Here is a 21400-nt window from a genome sequence, read left to right on the forward strand (position 1 = left end):
TCATGTTAACTATATATATATCCATATATATGTCATCATATAGTTTTTACAAGTTTTAACGTTCGTGAATCACCGGTCAACTTGGGTGGTCAATTGTCTATATGAAACATATTTCAATTAATCAAGTCTTAACAAGTTTGATTGCTTAACATGTTGGAAACATTTCATCATGTAAATATCAATCTCAATTAATATATATAAACATGGAAAAGTTCGGGTCACTACAGTACCTACCCGTTAAATAAATTTCGTCCCGAAATTTTAAACAGTTGAAGGTGTTGACGAATCTTCTAGAAATAGATGCGGGTATTTCTTCTTCATCTGATCTTCACGCTCCCAGGTGAACTCGGGTCCTCTACGAGCATTCCATCGAATCTTAACAATTGGTATCTTGTTTTGCTTAAGTCTTTTAACCTCACGATCCATTATTTCGACGGGTTCTTCGATGAATTGAAGTTTTTCGTTGATTTGGATTTCATCTAACGGAATAGTGAGATCTTCTTTAGCAAAACATTTCTTCAAATTCGAGACGTGGAAAGTGTTATGTACAGCCGCGAGTTGTTGAGGTAACTCAAGTCGGTAAGCTACTGGTCCGACACGATCAATAATCTTGAATGGTCCAATATACCTTGGATTTAATTTCCCTCGTTTACCAAATCGAACAACGCCTTTCCAAGGTGTAACTTTAAGCATGACCATCTCTCCAATTTCAAATTCTATATCTTTTCTTTTAATGTCAGCGTAGCTCTTTTGTCGACTTTGGGCGGTTTTCAACCGTTGTTGAATTTGGATGATCTTCTCGGTAGTTTCTTGTATAATCTCCGGACCCGTAATCTGTCTATCCCCCACTTCACTCCAGCAAATCGGAGACCTGCACTTTCTACCATAAAGTGCTTCAAACGGCGCCATCTCAATGCTTGAATGGTAGCTGTTGTTGTAGGAAAATTCTGCTAACGGTAGATGTCGATCCCAACTGTTTCCGAAATCAATAACACATGCTCGTAGCATGTCTTCAAGCGTTTGTATCGTCCTTTCGCTCTGCCCATCAGTTTGTGGATGATAGGCAGTACTCATGTCTAGACGAGTTCCAAATGCTTGCTGTAATGTCTGCCAGAATCTTGAAATAAATCTACCATCCCTATCAGAGATAATAGAGATTGGTATTCCATGTCTGGAGATGACTTCCTTCAAATACAGTCGTGCTAACTTCTCCATCTTGTCATCTTCTCTTATTGGCAGGAAGTGTACTGATTTGGTGAGACGATCAACTATTACCCAAATAGTATCAAAACCACTTGCAGTCCTTGGCAATTTAGTGATGAAATCCATGGTAATGTTTTCCCATTTCCATTCCGGGATTTCGGGTTGTTGAAGTAGACCTGATGGTTTCTGATGCTCAGCTTTGACCTTAGAACACGTCAAACATTCTCCTACATATTTAGCAACATCGGCTTTCATACCCGGCCACCAAAAATGTTTCTTGAGATCCTTGTACATCTTCCCCGTTCCAGGATGTATTGAGTATCTGGTTTTATGAGCTTCTCTAAGTACCATTTCTCTCATATCTCCAAATTTTGGCACCCAAATCCTTTCAGCCCTATACCGGGTTCCGTCTTCCCGAATATTAAGATGCTTCTCCGATCCCTTGGGTATTTCATCCTTTAAATTTCCCTCTTTTAAAACTCCTTGCTGCGCCTCCTTTATTTGAGTAGTAAGGTTATTATGAATCATTATATTCATAGATTTTACTCGAATGGGTTCTCTGTCCTTCCTGCTCAAGGCATCGGCTACCACATTTGCCTTCCCCGGGTGGTAACGAATCTCAAAGTCGTAATCATTCAACAATTCAATCCACCTACGCTGCCTCATATTCAGTTGTTTCTGATTAAATATGTGTTGAAGACTTTTGTGGTTTGTATATATAATACTTTTGACCCCATATAAGTAGTGCCTCCAAGTCTTTAATGCAAAAACAACCGCGCCTAATTCCAAATCATGCGTCGTATAATTTTGTTCGTGAATCTTCAATTGTCTAGGCGCATAAGCAATCACCTTTGTTCGTTGCATTAATACACAACCGAGACCTTGCTTTGATGCGTCACAATAAATCACAAAATCATCATTCCCTTCAGGCAATGACAATATAGGTGCCGTAGTTAGCTTTTTCTTCAATAACTGAAACGCTTTCTCTTGTTCATCATTCCATTCAAATTTCTTCCCTTTATGCGTTAATGCAGTCAAGGGTTTTGCTATTCTGGAAAAGTCTTGGATGAACCTTCTGTAGTAACCAGCTAGTCCTAAAAACTGGCGTATGTGTTTCGGAGTTTTCGGGGTTTCCCACTTTTCAACAGTTTCTATCTTTGCCGGATCCACCTTAATACCTTCTTTGTTCACTATGTGACCGAGGAATTGAACTTCTTCCAACCAAAATGCACACTTTGAAAACTTAGCGTACAATTCTTCCTTCCTCAATACTTCTAACACCTTTCTCAAATGTTCACCGTGTTCTTGGTCATTATTTGAGTAAATAAGTATGTCATCAATGAACACAATGACAAACTTGTCAAGGTATGGTCCACACACTCGGTTCATAAGGTCCATGAACACAGCTGGTGCATTAGTTAAACCAAACGGCATGACCATAAACTCGTAATGACCGTAACGTGTTCTGAAAGCAGTCTTTGGAATATCATCTTCTTTCACCCGCATTTGATGATACCCGGAACGTAAGTGAATCTTTGAATAAACAGACGAGCCTTGTAGTTGATCAAATAAGTCGTCGATTCTCGGTAGTGGGTAGCGGTTCTTGATGGTAAGTTTGTTCAACTCTCGGTAGTCGATACACAACCTGAATGTACCATCTTTCTTCTTGACAAACAAAACAGGAGCTCCCCACGGTGATGTGCTTGGTCGAATGAAACCACGCTCTAAAAGTTCTTGTAATTGGCTTTGCAGTTCTTTCATCTCGCTGGGTGCGAGTCTGTAAGGAGCACGAGCTATTGGTGCAGCTCCTGGTACAAGATCTATTTGAAATTCAACGGATCGATGTGGGGGTAATCCCGGTAATTCTTTCGGAAATACATCGGGAAATTCTTTTGCGACGGGAACATCATTGATGCTCTTTTCTTCAGTTTGTACTTTCTCGACGTGTGCTAGAACAGCATAGCAACCTTTTCTTATTAGTTTTTGTGCCTTCAAATTACTAATAAGATGTAGCTTCGTGTTGCCCTTTTCTCCGTACACCATTAAGGGTTTTCCTTTTTCTCGTATAATGCGAATTGCATTTTTGTAACAAACGATCTCTGCTTTCACTTCTTTTAACCAGTCCACACCGATTATCACATCAAAACTCCCTAACTCTACTGGTATCAAGTCAATCTTAAATGTTTCGCTAACCAGTTTAATTTCTCGATTCCGACATATATTATCTGCTGAAATTAATTTACCATTTGCTAATTTGAGTAAAAATTTACTATCCAAAGGCGTCAATGGACAACTTAATTTAGCACAAAAATCTCTACTCATATAGCTTCTATCCGCACCCGAATCAAATAAAACGTAAGCAGATTTATTGTCAATAAGAAACGTACCCGTAACAAGCTCCGGGTCTTCCTGTGCCTCTGCCGCATTAATATTGAAAACTCTTCCGCGGCCTTGTCCATTCGTGTTCTCCTGGTTCGGGCAATTTCTAATAATGTGGCCCGGTTTTCCACATTTATAACAAACTACATTGGCATAACTTGCTCCGACACTACTTGCTCCACCATTACTCGTTCCGACACCATTTGTTCCTTTCGTTCTATTAACCCCTGGTCCGTAGACCTCACACTTCGCCGCGCTATGACCATTTCTTTTACACTTATTGCAAAATTTGGTGCAGAACCCCGAGTGATACTTTTCACACCTTTGGCATAGCTGCTTCTGATTGTTGTTGTTGTTGCGGTTATTATTGTTGTTGGGATGATTGTTGTAGTTGCTGTTATTGTTGTTGTTGTTGGGCCGTTTGTTGTAGTTGCGATTGATGTTGCGATTGTTGGGATAATTGTTGCGATTATTGTTGTAATTGCTGTTGTTGTTATATTGGTGATTCTTATCACCGTTTTCCTCCCACTTTCTTTTGACTTGCTTCACATTGGCCTCTTCAGCAGTATGTTCTTTAATTCTTTCTTCAATCTGGTTCACTAGTTTGTGAGCCATTCTACATGCCTGTTGTATGGAGGCGGGCTCGTGTGAACTTATATCTTCTTGGATTCTTTCCGGTAATCCTTTCACAAACGCGTCGATCTTCTCTTCCTCATCTTCGAACGCTCCCGGACATAATAGGCACAATTCTGTGAATCGTCTTTCATACGTGGTAATATCAAATCCTTGGGTTCGTAACCCTCTAAGTTCTGTCTTGAGCTTATTGACCTCGGTTCTGGGACGGTACTTCTCGTTCATCAAGTGCTTGAATGCTGACCACGGTAGTGCGTACGCATCGTCTTGTCCCACTTGCTCTAGATAGGTATTCGACCATGTTAACGCAGAACCTGTGAAGGTATGCGTAGCGTACTTCACTTTGTCCTCTTCAGTACACTTACTTATGGCAAACACCGATTCGACCTTCTCGGTCCACCGTTTCAATCCGATCGGTCCTTCGGTTCCATCAAATTCCAAAGGTTTGCAGGCAGTGAATTCTTTGTAGGTGCATCCTACACGATTTCCTGTACTGCTAGATCCAAGGTTATTGTTGGTATGTAGCGCAGCCTGTACTGCGGCTATGTTTGAAGCTAGAAAAGTACGGAATTCCTCTTCATTCATATTCACGGTGTGTCGAGTAGTCAGTGCCATTTCCTTCAAAATAGTCAAATGGAACAAGTTAATCATACAGAATATTAAGAGTAGTTAATAGTATTTCGTAGCATAATATGAACTCATTTATAAAAGCTTTTTCTTCATATTAGCGTTTAAATTCGGGTAGTACCTACCCGTTAAGTTCATACTTAGTAGCTAATATACAATTCAACTACTACAATTCTATATGAAAAACTGATTATAATAATATTTCGCGTTCAAACTTTTATACAATATTTTACAAACTTACAATACCGCTTATTTTACATAAAGCATGAAATATAGCACACAATAACTTTGATACAAGATATTTGTGAAGATAATTCTAGCTAGTACACAAGTCGTTCAGCAAAGGCAATAAAGACACGTAATTCATACGTCCAGAAACAAGTCATGCATTCTGGTTTTACTAGGACTACTTCCCATCCTTGGTCTTGTGGAACATAACCGTTATGGCCGTTGATAAGACAGCGTGTTGTAACGTCGTCAAAGGGACGAGGGTTACGTAATGTCCAACAGTCCCGTAACAATCTAAAAACCTCATTTCTTACCCCAATTACCGACTCCGTCACTTGTGGGAACGTTTTGTTTAATAGTTGTAGGCCGATGTTCTTGTTCTCACTTTGGTGAGAAGCGAACATTACTAATCCGTAAGCATAACATGCTTCTTTATGTTGCATGTTAGCCGCTTTTTCTAAATCACGAAGTCCAATATTCGGATATATTGAGTCAAAATAATTTCTTAACCCATTGCGTAAAATAGCATTTGGGTTCCCCGCAATATATGCGTCAAAGTAAACACATCGTAACTTATGGATTTCCCAATGTGATATCCCCCATCTTTCGAACGAAAGCCTTTTATAAACCAAGGCATTCTTGGAACGTTCTTCGAATGTCTTACAAACTGATCTCGCCTTAAATAGTTGTGCCGAAGAATTCTGACCGACTCTAGACAAGATTTCATCAATCATGTCTCCGGGTAGGTCTCTTAAAATATTGGGTTGTCTATCCATTTTGTGTTTTTATACTGTAAAATAGACAAGAGTTAGATTCATAAAAAAAATACTTTTTAATACAAGCAATTTTTTTACATATATCATAAAGCATAAGCACACTATATTAGATATATTACACCACACGAATACAGCTATCTTATTCCGACTCGCTTGTTTCTTCTTCTTTGGTTTTGGTTCGTTTTGCCAAGTTTCTAGGGATATATGATGTTCCCCTAATACGAGCCGTCGTTATCCACATTGGTTTAGAAAAACCTGGTGGTTTAGAGGTTCCCGGGTCATTGTTACAACTTAAGGAATTCGGGGGTTGACGATACATATAAAGTTCATCGGGGTTGGAATTAGATTTCTCTATTTTTATGCCCTTTCCCTTATTATTTTCTTTTGCCTTTTTAAATTCAGTTGGGGTAATTTCTATAACATCATCGGAATTCTCGTCGGAATCCGATTCATCGGAGAATTGGTAATCCTCCCAATATTTTGCTTCCTTGGCGAAAACACCATTGACCATAATTAACCTTGGTCGGTTGGTTGAGGATTTTCTTTTACTTAACCATTTTATTATTTCCCCCACCGGTTCTATTTCTTCATCCGGTTCCGATTCTTCTTCCGGTTCCGATTCTTCTTCTGGTTCCGACTCTTCTTCCGGTTCCTCTTCGGGAACTTGTGAATCAGTCCACGAATCATTCCAATTTACATTTGACTCTTCATTATTATTAGGTGAGTCAATGGGACTTGTTCTAGAGGTAGACATCTATCACATAATATCAAACGCGTTAAGAGATTAATATATCACATAATATTCACATGTTAAAAATATATAGTTTCCAACAAAATTTGTTAAGCAATCATTTTTCAAGTAAACACGGTCGAAGTCCAGACTCACTAATGCATCCTAACAAACTCGATAAGACACACTAACGCAAAATTCTGGTTCTCTAAGACCAACGCTCGGATACCAACTGAAATGTCCCGTTCTTATTGATTAAAAACGTTCCATATTAATTGATTTTGTTGCGAGGTTTTGACCTCTATATGAGACGTTTTTCAAAGACTGCATTCATTTTAAAACAAACCATAACCTTTATTTCATCAATAAAGGTTTAAAAAGCTTTACGTAGATTATCAAATAATGATAATCTAAAATATCCTGTTTACACACGACCATTACATAATGGTTTACAATACAAATATGTTACAACAAAATAAGTTTCTTGAATGCAGTTTTTACACAATTTCATACAAGCATGGACTCCAAATCTCGTCCTTATTTAAGTATGCGACAGCGGAAGCTCTTAATAATCACCTGAGAATAAACATGCTTAAAACGTCAACAAAAATGTTGGTGAGTTATAGGTTTAACCTATATATATCAAATCATAATAATAGACCACAAGATTTCATATTTCAATACACACCCCATACATAGAGATAAAAATCATTCATATGGTGAACACCTGGTAACCGACATTAACAAGATGCATATATAAGAATATCCCCATCATTCCGGGACACCCTTCGGATATGATATAAATTTCGAAGTACTAAAGCATCCGGTACTTTGGATGGGGTTTGTTAGGCCCAATAGATCTATCTTTAGGATTCGTGTCAATTAGGGTGTCTGTTCCCTAATTCTTAGATTACCAGACTTAATAAAAAGGGGCATATTCGATTTCGATAATTCAACCATAGAATGTAGTTTCACGTACTTGTGCCTATTTTGTAAATCATTTATAAAACCTGCATGTATTCTCATCCCAAAAATATTAGATTTTAAAAGTGGGACTATAACTCACTTTCACAGATTTTTACTTCGTTGGGAAGTAAGACTTGGCCACTGGTTGATTCACGAACCTATAACAATATATACATATATATCAAAGTATGTTCAAAATATATTTACAACACTTTTAATATATTTTGATGTTTTAAGTTTATTAAGTCAGCTGTCCTCGTTAGTAACCTACAACTAGTTGTCCACAGTTAGATGTACAGAAATAAATCGATAAATATTATCTTGAATCAATCCACGACCCAGTGTATACGTATCTCAGTATTGATCACAACTCAAACTATATATATTTTGGAATCAACCTCAACCCTGTATAGCTAACTCCAACATTCACATATAGAGTGTCTATGGTTGTTCCGAAATATATATAGATGTGTTGACATGATAGGTCGAAACATTGTATACGTGTCTATGGTATCTCAAGATTACATAATATACAATACAAGTTGATTAAGTTATGGTTGGAATAGATTTGTTACAAATTTTCACGTAGCTAAAATGAGAAAAATTATCCAATCTTGTTTTACCCATAACTTCTTCATTTTAAATCCGTTTTGAGTGAATCAAATTGCTATGGTTTCATATTGAACTCTATTTTATGAATCTAAACAGAAAAAGTATAGGTTTATAGTCGGAAAAATAAGTTACAAGTCGTTTTTGTAAAGGTAGTCATTTCAGTCGAAAGAACGACGTCTAGATGACCATTTTAGAAAACATACTTCCACTTTGAGTTTAACCATAATTTTTGGATATAGTTTCATGTTCATAATAAAAATCATTTTCTCAGAATAACAACTTTTAAATCAAAGTTTATCATAGTTTTTAATTAACTAACCCAAAACAGCCCGCGGTGTTACTACGACGGCGTAAATCCGGTTTTACGGTGTTTTTCGTGTCTCCAGGTTTTAAATCATTAAGTTAGCATATAATATAGATATAGAACATGTGTTTAGTTGATTTTAAAAGTTAAGTTAGAAGGATTAACTTTTGTTTGCGAACAAGTTTAGAATTAACTAAACTATGTTCTAGTGATTACAAGTTTAAACCTTCGAATAAGATAGCTTTATATGTATGAATTGAATGATGTTATGAACATCATTACTACCTTAAGTTCCTTGGATAAACCTACTGGAAAAGTGAAAAATAGATCTAGCTTCAACGGATCCTTGGATGGCTCGAAGTTCTTGAAGCAGAATCATGACACGAAAACAAGTTCAAGTAAGATCATCACTTGAAATAAGATTGTTATAGTTATAGAAATTGAACCAAAGTTTGAATATGATTATTACCTTGTATTAGAATGATAACCTACTGTAAGAAATAAAGATTTCTTAAGGTTGGATGATCACCTTATAAGATTGGAAGTGAGCTAGCAAACTTGAAAGTATTCTTGATTTTATGTAACTAGAACTTGTAGAATATATGAAGAACACTTAGAACTTGAAGATAGAACTTGAGAGAGATAAATTAGATGAATAAAATTGAAGAATGAAAGTGTTTGTAGGTGTTTTTGGTCGTTGGTGTATGGATTAGATATAAAGGATATGTAATTTTGTTTTCATGTAAATAAGTCATGAATGATTACTCATATTTTTGTAATTTTATGAGATATTTCATGCTAGTTGCCAAATGATGGTTCCCACATGTGTTAGGTGACTCACATGGGCTGCTAAGAGCTGATCATTGGAGTGTATATACCAATAGTACATACATCTAAAAGCTGTGTATTGTACGAGTACGAATACGGGTGCATACGAGTAGAATTGTTGATGAAACTGAACGAGGATGTAATTGTAAGCATTTTTGTTAAGTAGAAGTATTTTGATAAGTGTATTGAAGTCTTTCAAAAGTGTATAAATACATATTAAAACACTACATGTATATACATTTTAACTGAGTCGTTAAGTCATCGTTAGTCGTTACATGTAAGTGTTGTTTTGAAACCTTTAGGTTAACGATCTTGTTAAATGTTGTTAACCCAATGTTTATAATATCAAATGAGATTTTAAATTATTATATTATCATGATATTATCATGTATGAATATCTCTTAATATGATATATATACATTAAATGTCTTTACAACGATAATCGTTACATATATGTCTCGTTTAAAAATCATTAAGTTAGTAGTCTTGTTTTTACATATGTAGTTCATTGTTAATATACTTAATGATATGTTTACTTATCATAGTATCATGTTAACTATATATATATCCATATATATGTCATCATATAGTTTTTACAAGTTTTAACGTTCGTGAATCACCGGTCAACTTGGGTGGTCAATTGTCTATATGAAACATATTTCAATTAATCAAGTCTTAACAAGTTTGATTGCTTAACATGTTGGAAACATTTAATCATGTAAATATCAATCTCAATTAATATATATAAACATGGAAAAGTTCGGGTCACTACAGTACCTACCCGTTAAATAAATTTCGTCCCGAAATTTTAAACAGTTGAAGGTGTTGACGAATCTTCTAGAAATAGATGCGGGTATTTCTTCTTCATCTGATCTTCACGCTCCCAGGTGAACTCGGGTCCTCTACGAGCATTCCATCGAACCTTAACAATTGGTATCTTGTTTTGCTTAAGTCTTTTAACCTCACGATCCATTATTTCGACGGGTTCTTCGATGAATTGAAGTTTTTCGTTGATTTGGATTTCATCTAACGGAATAGTGAGATCTTCTTTAGCAAAACATTTCTTCAAATTCGAGACGTGGAAAGTGTTATGTACAGCTGCGAGTTGTTGAGGTAACTCAAGTCGGTAAGCTACTGGTCCGACACGATCAATAATCTTGAATGTTCCAATATACCTTGGATTTAATTTCCCTCGTTTACCAAATCGAACAACGCCTTTCCAAGGTGTAACTTTAAGCATGACCATCTCTCCAATTTCAAATTCTATATCTTTTCTTTTAATGTCAGCGTAGCTCTTTTGTCGACTTTGGGCGGTTTTCAACCGTTGTTGAATTTGGATGATCTTCTCGGTAGTTTCTTGTATAATCTCTGGACCCGTAATCTGTCTATCCCCCACTTCACTCCAACAAATCGGAGACCTGCACTTTCTACCATAAAGTGCTTCAAACGGCGCCATCTCAATGCTTGAATGGTAGCTGTTGTTGTAGGAAAATTCTGCTAACGGTAGATGTCGATCCCAACTGTTTCCGAAATCAATAACACATGCTCGTAGCATGTCTTCAAGCGTTTGTATCTTCCTTTTGCTCTGCCCATCAGTTTGTGGATGATAGGCAGTACTCATGTCTAGACGAGTTCCTAATGCTTGCTGTAATGTCTGCCAGAATCTTGAAATAAATCTACCATCCCTATCAGAGATAATAGAGATTGGTATTCCATGTCTGGAGATGACTTCCTTCAAATACAGTCGTGCTAACTTCTCCATCTTGTCATCTTCTCTTATTGGCAGGAAGTGTGCTGATTTGGTGAGACGATCAACTATTACCCAAATAGTATCAAAACCACTTGCAGTCCTTGGCAATTTAGTGATGAAATCCATGGTAATGTTTTCCCATTTCCATTACGGGATTTCGGGTTGTTGAAGTAGACCTGATGGTTTCTGATGCTCAGCTTTGACCTTAGAACACGTCAAACATTCTCCTACATATTTAGCAACATCGGCTTTCATACCCGGCCACCAAAAATGTTTCTTGAGATCCTTGTACATCTTCCCCGTTCCAGGATGTATTGAGTATCTGGTTTTATGAGCTTCTCTAAGTACCATTTCTCTCATATCTCCAAATTTTGGCACTCAAATCCTTTCAGCCCTATACCGGGTTCCGTCTTCCCGAATATTAAGATGCTTCTCCGATCCCTTGGGTATTTCATCCTTTAAATTTCATTCTTTTAAAACTCCTTGTTGCGCCTCCTTTATTTGAGTAGTAAGGTTATTATGAATCATTATATTCATAGATTTTACTCGAATGGGTTCTCTGTCCTTCCTGCTCAAGGCATCGGCTACCACATTTGCCTTCCCCGGGTGGTAACGAATCTCAAAGTCATAATCATTCAACAATTCAATCCACCTACGCTGCCTCATATTCAGTTGTTTCTGATTAAATATGTGTTGAAGACTTTTGTGGTCGGTATATATAATACTTTTGACCCCATATAAGTAGTGCCTCCAAGTCTTTAATGCAAAAACAACCGCGCCTAATTCCAAATCATGCGTCGTATAATTTTGTTCGTGAATCTTCTATTGTCTAGACGCATAAGCAATCACCTTCGTTCGTTGCATTAATACACAACCGAGACCTTGCTTTGATGCGTCACAATAAATCACAAAATCATCATTCCCTTCAGGCAATGACAATATAGGTGCCGTAGTTAGCTTTTTCTTCAATAACTGAAACGCTTTCTCTTGTTCATCATTCCATTCAAATTTCTTCCCTTTATGCGTTAATGCAGTCAAGGGTTTTGCTATTCTGGAAAAGTCTTGGATGAACCTTCTGTAGTAACCAGCTAGTCCTAAAAACTGGCGTATGTGTTTCGGAGTTTTCGGGGTTTCCACTTTTCAACAGTTTCTATCTTTGCCGGATCCACCTTAATACCTTCTTTGTTCACTATGTGACCGAGGAATTGAACTTCTTCCAACCAAAATGCACACTTTGAAAACTTAGCGTACAATTCTTCCTTCCTCAATACTTCTAACACCTTTCTCAAATGTTCACCGTGTTCTTGGTCATTCTTTGAGTAAATAAGTATGTCATCAATGAACACAATGACAAACTTGTCAAGGTATGGTCCACACACTCGGTTCATAAGGTCCATGAACACAGCTGGTGCATTAGTTAAACCAAACGGCATGACCATAAACTCGTAATGACCGTAACGTGTTCTGAAAGCAGTCTTTGGAATATCATCTTCTTTCACCGCATTTGATGATACCCGGAACGTAAGTCAATCTTTGAATAAACAGACGAGCCTTGTAGTTGATCAAATAAGTCGTCGATTCTCGGTAGTGGGTAGCGGTTCTTGATGGTAAGTTTGTTCAACTCTCGGTAGTCGATACACAACCTGAATGTACCATCTTTCTTCTTGACAAACAAAACAGGAGCTCCCCACGGTGATGTGCTTGGTCGAATGAAACCATGCTCTAAAAGTTCTTGTAATTGGCTTTGCAGTTCTTTCATCTCGCTGGGTGCGAGTCTGTAAGGAGCACGAGCTATTGGTGCAGCTCCTGGTACAAGATCTATTTGAAATTCAACGGATCGATGTGGGGGTAATCCCGGTAATTCTTTCGGAAATACATCGGGAAATTCTTTTGCGACGGGAACATCATTGATGCTCTTTTCTTCAGTTTGTACTTTCTCGACGTGTGCTAGAACAGCATAGCAACCTTTTCTTATTAGTTTTTGTGCCTTCAAATTACTAATAAGATGTAGCTTCGTGTTGCCCTTTTCTCCGTACACCATTAAGGGTTTTCCTTTTTCTCGTATAATGCGAATTGCATTTTTGTAACAAACGATCTCTGCTTTCACTTCTTTTAACCAGTCCACACCGATTATCACATCAAAACTCCCTAACTCTACTGGTATCAAGTCAATCTTAAATGTTTCGCTAACCAGTTTAATTTCTCGATTCCGACATATATTATCTGCTGAAATTAATTTACCATTTGCTAATTCGAGTAAAAATTTACTATCCAAAGGCGTCAATGGACAACTTAATTTAGCACAAAAATCTCTACTCATATAGCTTCTATCCGCACCCGAATCAAATAAAACGTAAGCAGATTTATTGTCAATAAGAAACGTACCCGTAACAAGCTCCGGGTCTTCCTGTGCCTCTGCCGCATTAATATTGAAAACTCTTCCGCGGCCTTGTCCATTCGTGTTCTCCTGGTTCGGGCAATTTCTAATAATGTGGCCCGGTTTTCCACATTTATAACAAACTACATTGGCATAACTTGCTCCGACACTACTTGCTCCTCCATTACTCGTTCCGACACCATTTGTTCCTTTCGTTCTATTAACCCCTGGTCCGTAGACCTCACACTTCGCCGCGCTATGACCATTTATTTTACACTTATTGCAAAATTTGGTGCAGAACCCCGAGTGATACTTTTCACACCTTTGGCATAGCTGCTTCTGATTGTTGTTGTTGTTGCGGTTATTATTGTTGTTGGGATGATTGTTGTAGTTGCTGCTGTTGTTGTTGTTGGGCCGTTTGTTGTAGTTGCGATTGATGTTGCGATTGTTGGGATAATTGTTGCGATTATTGTTGTAATTGCTGTTGTTGTTATATTGGTGATTCTTATCACCGTTTTCCTCCCACTTTCTTTTGACTTACTTCACATTGGCCTCTTCAGCAGTCTGTTCTTTAATTCTTTCTTCAATCTGGTTCACTAGTTTGTGAGCCATTCTACATGCCTGTTGTATGGAGGCGGGCTCGTGTGAACTTATATCTTCTTGGATTCTTTCCGGTAATCCTTTCACAAATGCGTCGATCTTCTCTTCCTCATCTTCGAACGCTCCCGGACACAATAGGCACAATTCTGTGAATAGTCTTTCATACGTGGTAATATCAAATCCTTGGGTTCGTAACCCTCTAAGTTCTGTCTTGAGCTTATTGACCTCGGTTCTGGGACGGTACTTCTCGTTCATCAAGTGCTTGAATGCTGACCACGGTAGTGCGTACGCATCGTCTTGTCCCACTTGCTCTAGATAGGTATTCCACCATGTTAACGCAGAACCTGTGAAGGTATGCGTAGCGTACTTCACTTTGTCCTCTTCAGTACACTTACTTATGGCAAACACCGATTCGACCTTCTCGGTCCACCGTTTCAATCCGATCGGTCCTTCGGTTCCATCAAATTCCAAAGGTTTGCAGGCAGTGAATTCTTTGTAGGTGCATCCTACACGATTTCCTGTACTGCTAGATCCAAGGTTATTGTTGGTATGTAGCGCAGCCTGTACTGCGGCTATGTTTGAAGCTAGAAAAGTACGGAATTCCTCTTCATTCATATTCACGGTGTGTCGAGTAGTCGGTGCCATTTCCTTCAAAATAGTCAAATGGAACAAGTTAATCATACAGAATATTAAGAGTAGTTAATAGTATTTCGTAGCATAATATGAACTCATTTATAAAAGCTTTTTCTTCATATTAGCGTTTTATAAGTTTAAATTCGGGTAGTACCTACCCGTTAAGTTCATACTTAGTAGCTAATATACAATTCAACTACTACAATTCTATATGAAAAACTGATTATAATAATATTTCGCGTTCAAACTTTTATACAATATTTTACAAACTTACAATACCGCTTATTTTACATAAAGCATGAAATATAGCACACAATAACTTTGATACAAGATATTTGTGAAGATAATTCTAGCTAGTACACAAGTCGTTCAGCAAAGGCAATAAAGACACGTAATTCATACGTCCAGAAACAAGTCATGCATTCTGGTTTTACTAGGACTACTTCCCATCCTTGGTCTTGTGGAACATAACAGTTATGGCCGTTGATAAGACAGCGTGTTGTAACGTCGTCAAAATGACGAGGGTTACGTAATGTCCAACAGTCCCGTAACAATCTAAAAACCTCATTTCTTACCCCAATTACCGACTCTGTCACTTGTGGGAACGTTTTGTTTAATAGTTGTAGGCCGATGTTCTTGTTCTCACTTTGGTGAGAAGCGAACATTACTAATCCGTAAGCATAACATGCTTCTTTATGTTGCATGTTAGCCGCTTTTTCTAAATCACGAAGTCCAATATTCGGATATATTGAGTCAAAATAATTTCTTAACCCATTGCGTAAAATAGCATTTGGGTTCCCCGCAATATATGCGTCAAAGTAAACACATCGTAACTTATGGATTTCCCAATGTGATATCCCCCATCTTTCGAACGAAAGCCTTTTATAAACCAAGGCATTCTTGGAACGTTCTTCGAATGTCTTACAAACTGATCTCGCCTTAAATAGTTGTGCCGAAGAATTCTGAACGACTCTAGACAAGATTTCATCAATCATGTCTCCGGGTAGGTCTCTTAAAATATTGGGTTGTCTATCCATTTTGTGTTTTTATACTGTAAAATAGACAAGAGTTAGATTCATAAAAAAAATACTTTTTAATACAAGCAATTTTTTTACATATATCATAAAGCATAAGCACACTATATTACATATATTACACCACACGAATACAGCTATCTTATTCCGACTCGCTTGTTTCTTCTTCTTTGGTTTTGGTTCGTTTTGCCAAGTTTCTAGGGATATATGATGTTCCCCTAATACGAGCCGTCGTTATCGACATTGGTTTAGAAAAACTTGGTGGTTTAGAGGTTCCCGGGTCATTGTTACAACTTAAGGAATTCGGGGGTTGACGATACATATAAAGTTCATCGGGTTTGGAATTAGATTTCTCTATTTTTATGCCCTTTCCCTTATTATTTTCTTTTGCCTTTTTAAATTTAGTTGGGGTAATTTCTATAACATCATCGGAATTCTCGTCGGAATCCGATTCATCGAAGAATTGGTAATCCTCCCAATATTTTGCTTCCTTGGCGGAAACACCATTGACCATAATTAACCTTGGTCGGTTGGTTGAGGATTTTCTTTTACTTAACCGTTTTATTATTTCCCCCACCGGTTCTATTTCTTCATCCGGTTCCGATTCTTCTTCCGGTTCCGATTCTTCTTCTGGTTCCGACTCTTCTTCCGGTTCCTCTTCGGGAACTTGTGAATCAGTCCACGAATCATTCCAATTTACATTTGACTCTTCATTATTATTAGGTGAGTCAATGGGACTTGTTCTAGAGGTAGACATCTATCACATAATATCAAACGCGTTAAGAGATTAATATATCACATAATATTCACATGTTAAAAATATATAGTTTCCAACAAAATTTGTTAAGCAATCATTTTTCAAGTAAACACGGTCGAAGTCCAGACTCACTAATGCATCCTAACAAACTCGATAAGACACACTAACGCAAAATTCTGGTTCTCTAAGACCAACGCTCGGATACCAACTGAAATGTCCCGTTCTTATTGATTAAAAACGTTCCATATTAATTGATTTCGTTGCAAGGTTTTGACCTCTATATGAGACGTTTTTCAAAGACTGCATTCATTTTAAAACAAACCATAACCTTTATTTCATCAATAAAGGTTTAAAAAGCTTTACGTAGATTATCAAATAATGATAATCTAAAATATCCTGTTTACACACGACCATTACATAATGGTTTACAATACAAATATGTTACAACAAAATAAGTTTCTTGAATGCAGTTTTTACACAATATCATACAAGCATGGACTCCAAATCTCGTCCTTATTTAAGTATGCGACAGCGGAAGCTCTTAATAATCACCTGAGAATAAACATGCTTAAAACGTCAACAAAAATGTTGGTGAGTTATAGGTTTAACCTATATATATCAAATCATAATAATAGACCACAATATTTCATATTTCAATACACACCCCATACATAGAGATAAAAATCATTCATATGGTGAACACCAGGTAACCGACATTAACAAGATGCATATATAAGAATATCCCCATCATTCCGGGACACCGTTCGGATATGATATAAATTTCGAAGTACTAAAGCATCCGGTACTTTGGATGGGGTTTGTTAGGCCCAATAGATCTATCTTTAGGATTCGCGTCAATTAGGGTGTCTGTTCCCTAATTCTTAGATTACCAGACTTAATAAAAAGGGGCATATTCGATTTCGATAATTCAACCATAGAATGTAGTTTCACGTACTTGTGCCTATTTTGTAAATCATTTATAAAACCTGCATGTATTCTCATCCCAAAAATATTAGATTTTAAAACTGGGACTATAACTCACTTTCACAGATTTTTACTTCGTTGGGAAGTAAGACTTGGCCACTGGTTGATTCACGAACCTATAACAATATATACATATATATCAAAGTATGTTCAAAATATATTTACAACACTTTTAATATATTTTGATGTTTTAAGTTTATTAAGTCAGCTGTCATCGTTAGTAACCTACAACTAGTTGTCCACAGTTAGATGTACAGAAATAAATCGATAAATATTATCTTGAATCAATCCACGACCCAGTGTATACGTATCTCAGTATTGATCACAACTCAAACTATATATATTTTGGAATCAACCTCAACCCTGTATAGCTAACTCCAACATTCACATATAGAGTGTCTATGGTTGTTCCGAAATATATATAGATGTGTCGACATGATAGGTCGAAACATTGTATACGTGTCTATGGTATCTCAAGATTACATAATATACAATACAAGTTGATTAAGTTATGGTTGGAATAGATTTGTTACAAATTTTCACGTAGCTAAAATGAGAAAAATTATCCAATCTTGTTTTACCCATAACTTCTTCATTTTAAATCCGTTTTGAGTGAATCAAATTGCTATGGTTTCATATTGAACTCTATTTTATGAATCTAAACAGAAAAAGTATAGGTTTATAGTCGGAAAAATAAGTTACAAGTCGTTTTTGTAAAGGTAGTCATTTCAGTCGAAAGAACGACGTCTAGATGACCATTTTAGAAAACATACTTCCACTTTGAGTTTAACCATAATTTTTGGATATAGTTTCATGTTCATAATAAAAATCATTTTATCAGAATAACAACTTTTAAATCAAAGTTTATCATAGTTTTTAATTAACTAACCCAAAACAGCCCGCGGTGTTACTACGACGGCGTAAATCCGGTTTTACGGTGTTTTTCGTGTCTCCAGGTTTTAAATCATTAAGTTAGCATATCATATAGATATAGAACATGTGTTTAGTTGATTTTAAAAGTCAAGTTAGAAGGATTAACTTTTGTTTGCGAACAAGTTTAGAATTAACTAAACTATGTTCTAGTGATTACAAGTTTAAACCTTCGAATAAGATAGCTTTATATGTATGAATTGAATGATGTTATGAACATCATTACTACCTTAAGTTCCTTGGATAAACCTACTGGAAAAGTGAAAAATGGATCTAGCTTCAACGGATCCTTGGATGGCTCGAAGTTCTTGAAGCAGAATCATGACACGAAAACAAGTTCAAGTAAGATCATCACTTGAAATAAGATTGTTATAGTTATAGAAATTGAACCAAAGTTTGAATATGATTATTACCTTGTATTAGAATGATAACCTACTGTAAGAAATAAATATTTCTTGAGGTTGGATGATCACCTTACAAGATTGGAAGTGAGCTAGCAAACTTGAAAGTATTCTTGATTTTATGTAACTAGAACTTGTAGAATATATGAAGAACACTTAGAACTTGAAGATAGAACTTGAGAGAGATCAATTAGATGAAGAAAATTGAAGAATGAAAGTGTTTGTAGGTGTTTTTGGTCGTTGGTGTATGGATTAGATATAAAGGATATGTAATTTTGTTTTCATGTAAATAAGTCATGAATGATTACTCATATTTTTGTAATTTTATGAGATATTTCATGCTAGTTGCCAAATGATGGTTCCCACATGTGTTAGGTGACTCACATGGGCTGCTAAGAGCTGATCATTGGAGTGTATATACCAATAGTACATACATCTAAAAGCTGTGTATTGTACGAGTACGAATACGGGTGCATACGAGTAGAATTGTTGATGAAACTGAACGAGGATGTAATTGTAAGCATTTTTGTTAAGTAGAAGTATTTTGATAAGTGTATTGAAGTCTTTCAAAAGTGTATAAATACATATTAAAACACTACATGTATATACATTTTAACTGAGTCGTTAAGTCATCGTTAGTCGTTACATGTAAGTGTTGTTTTGAAACCTTTAGGTTAACGATCTTGTTAAATGTTGTTAACCCAATGTTTATAATATCAAATGAGATTTTAAATTATTATATTATCATGATATTATCATGTATGAATATCTCTTAATATGATGTATATACATTAAATGTCTTTACAACGATAATCGTTACATATATGTCTCGTTTAAAAATCATTAAGTTAGTAGTCTTGTTTTTACATATGTAGTTCATTGTTAATATACTTAATGATATGTTTACTTATCATAGTATCATGTTAACTATATATATATCCATATATATGTCATCATATAGTTTTTACAAGTTTTAACGTTCGTGAATCACCGGTCAACTTGGGTGGTCAATTGTCTATATGAAACATATTTCAATTAATCAAGTCTTAACAAGTTTGATTGCTTAACATGTTGGAAACATTTAATCATGTAAATATCAATCTCAATTAATATATATAAACATGGAAAAGTTCGGGTCACTACAGTACCTACCCGTTAAATAAATTTCGTCCCGAAATTTTAAACAGTTGAAGGTGTTGACGAATCTTCTAGAAATAGATGCGGGTATTTCTTCTTCATCTGATCTTCACGCTCCCAGGTGAACTCGGGTCCTCTACAAGCATTCCATCGAACCTTAACAATTGGTATCTTGTTTTGCTTAAGTCTTTTAACCTCACGATCCATTATTTCGACGGGTTCTTCGATGAATTGAAGTTTTTCGTTGATTTGGATTTCATCTAACGGAATAGTGAGATCTTCTTTAGCAAAACATTTCTTCAAATTCGAGACGTGGAAAGTGTTATGTACAGCCGCGAGTTGTTGAGGTAACTCAAGTCGGTAAGCTACTGGTCCGACACGATCAATAATCTTGAATGGTCCAATATACCTTGGATTTAATTTCCCTCGTTTACCAAATCGAACAACGCCTTTCCAAGGTGTAACTATAAGCATGACCATCTCTCCAATTTCAAATTCTATATCTTTTCTTTTAATGTCAGCGTAGCTCTTTTGTCGACTTTGGGCGGTTTTCAACCATTGTTGAATTTGGATGATCTTCTCGGTAGTTTCTTGTATAATCTCCGGACCCGTAATCTGTCTATCCCCCACTTCACTCCAACAAATCGGAGACCTGCACTTTCTACCATAAAGTGCTTCAAACGGCGCCATCTCAATGCTTGAATGGTAGCTGTTGTTGTAGGAAAATTCTGCTAACGGTAGATGTCGATCCCAACTGTTTCCGAAATCTATAACACATGCTCGTAGCATGTCTTCAAGCGTTTGTATCGTCCTTTCTCTCTGCCCATCAGTTTGTGGATGATAGGCAGTACTCATGTCTAGACGAGTTCCTAATGCTTGCTGTAATGTCTGCCAGAATCTTGAAATAAATCTACCATCCCTATCAGAGATAATAGAGATTGGTATTCCATGTCTGGAGATGACTTCGTGATTTCGAAATTGTTTTTCGAGTGGGATAGGATTAAGGAAATTATGGGTTATAGCTATGGAGGTGATTGAGTATTTAGGATTATGCATGCTTGTACTTTTAATATTTCCCTTAGACAGGTTAGGTTGAATGTTGAATTAGTTACACTTGCGGTTGAGATAAGGTATAAGATATGCATGTCCTTGGAAAGCTAGCGAAAAATTAAGAACTTTTCCTTTAGATATCGAATGGTTTCGATGAACGGATTAGAAGTTATAATCAATTGAATTTTCGATATTTTTATTAAAAATGATTATTATTATTATTATCGTCGTTCTAGTTTTATCTTATTATTATGATTATTATTATCTTTATCAACAAAAGGGATTTATCATTAAAACTTGTTATTTTTTTTATTATTACTATCGTTATTATCGTTAAAGTTATAATTAGTATTATTATTATTATCGAATTATTATTATTATTATTATTAGTATTATTATTATTATTATCGTTATTAATATATATATCATTATTTAAAAATGGTTATTGTTATTGTTATTAT

Source organism: Rutidosis leptorrhynchoides, chromosome 9 (genome assembly GCF_046630445.1).
Source record: "Rutidosis leptorrhynchoides isolate AG116_Rl617_1_P2 chromosome 9, CSIRO_AGI_Rlap_v1, whole genome shotgun sequence".
NCBI classification, from domain to species: domain Eukaryota; kingdom Viridiplantae; phylum Streptophyta; class Magnoliopsida; order Asterales; family Asteraceae; genus Rutidosis; species Rutidosis leptorrhynchoides.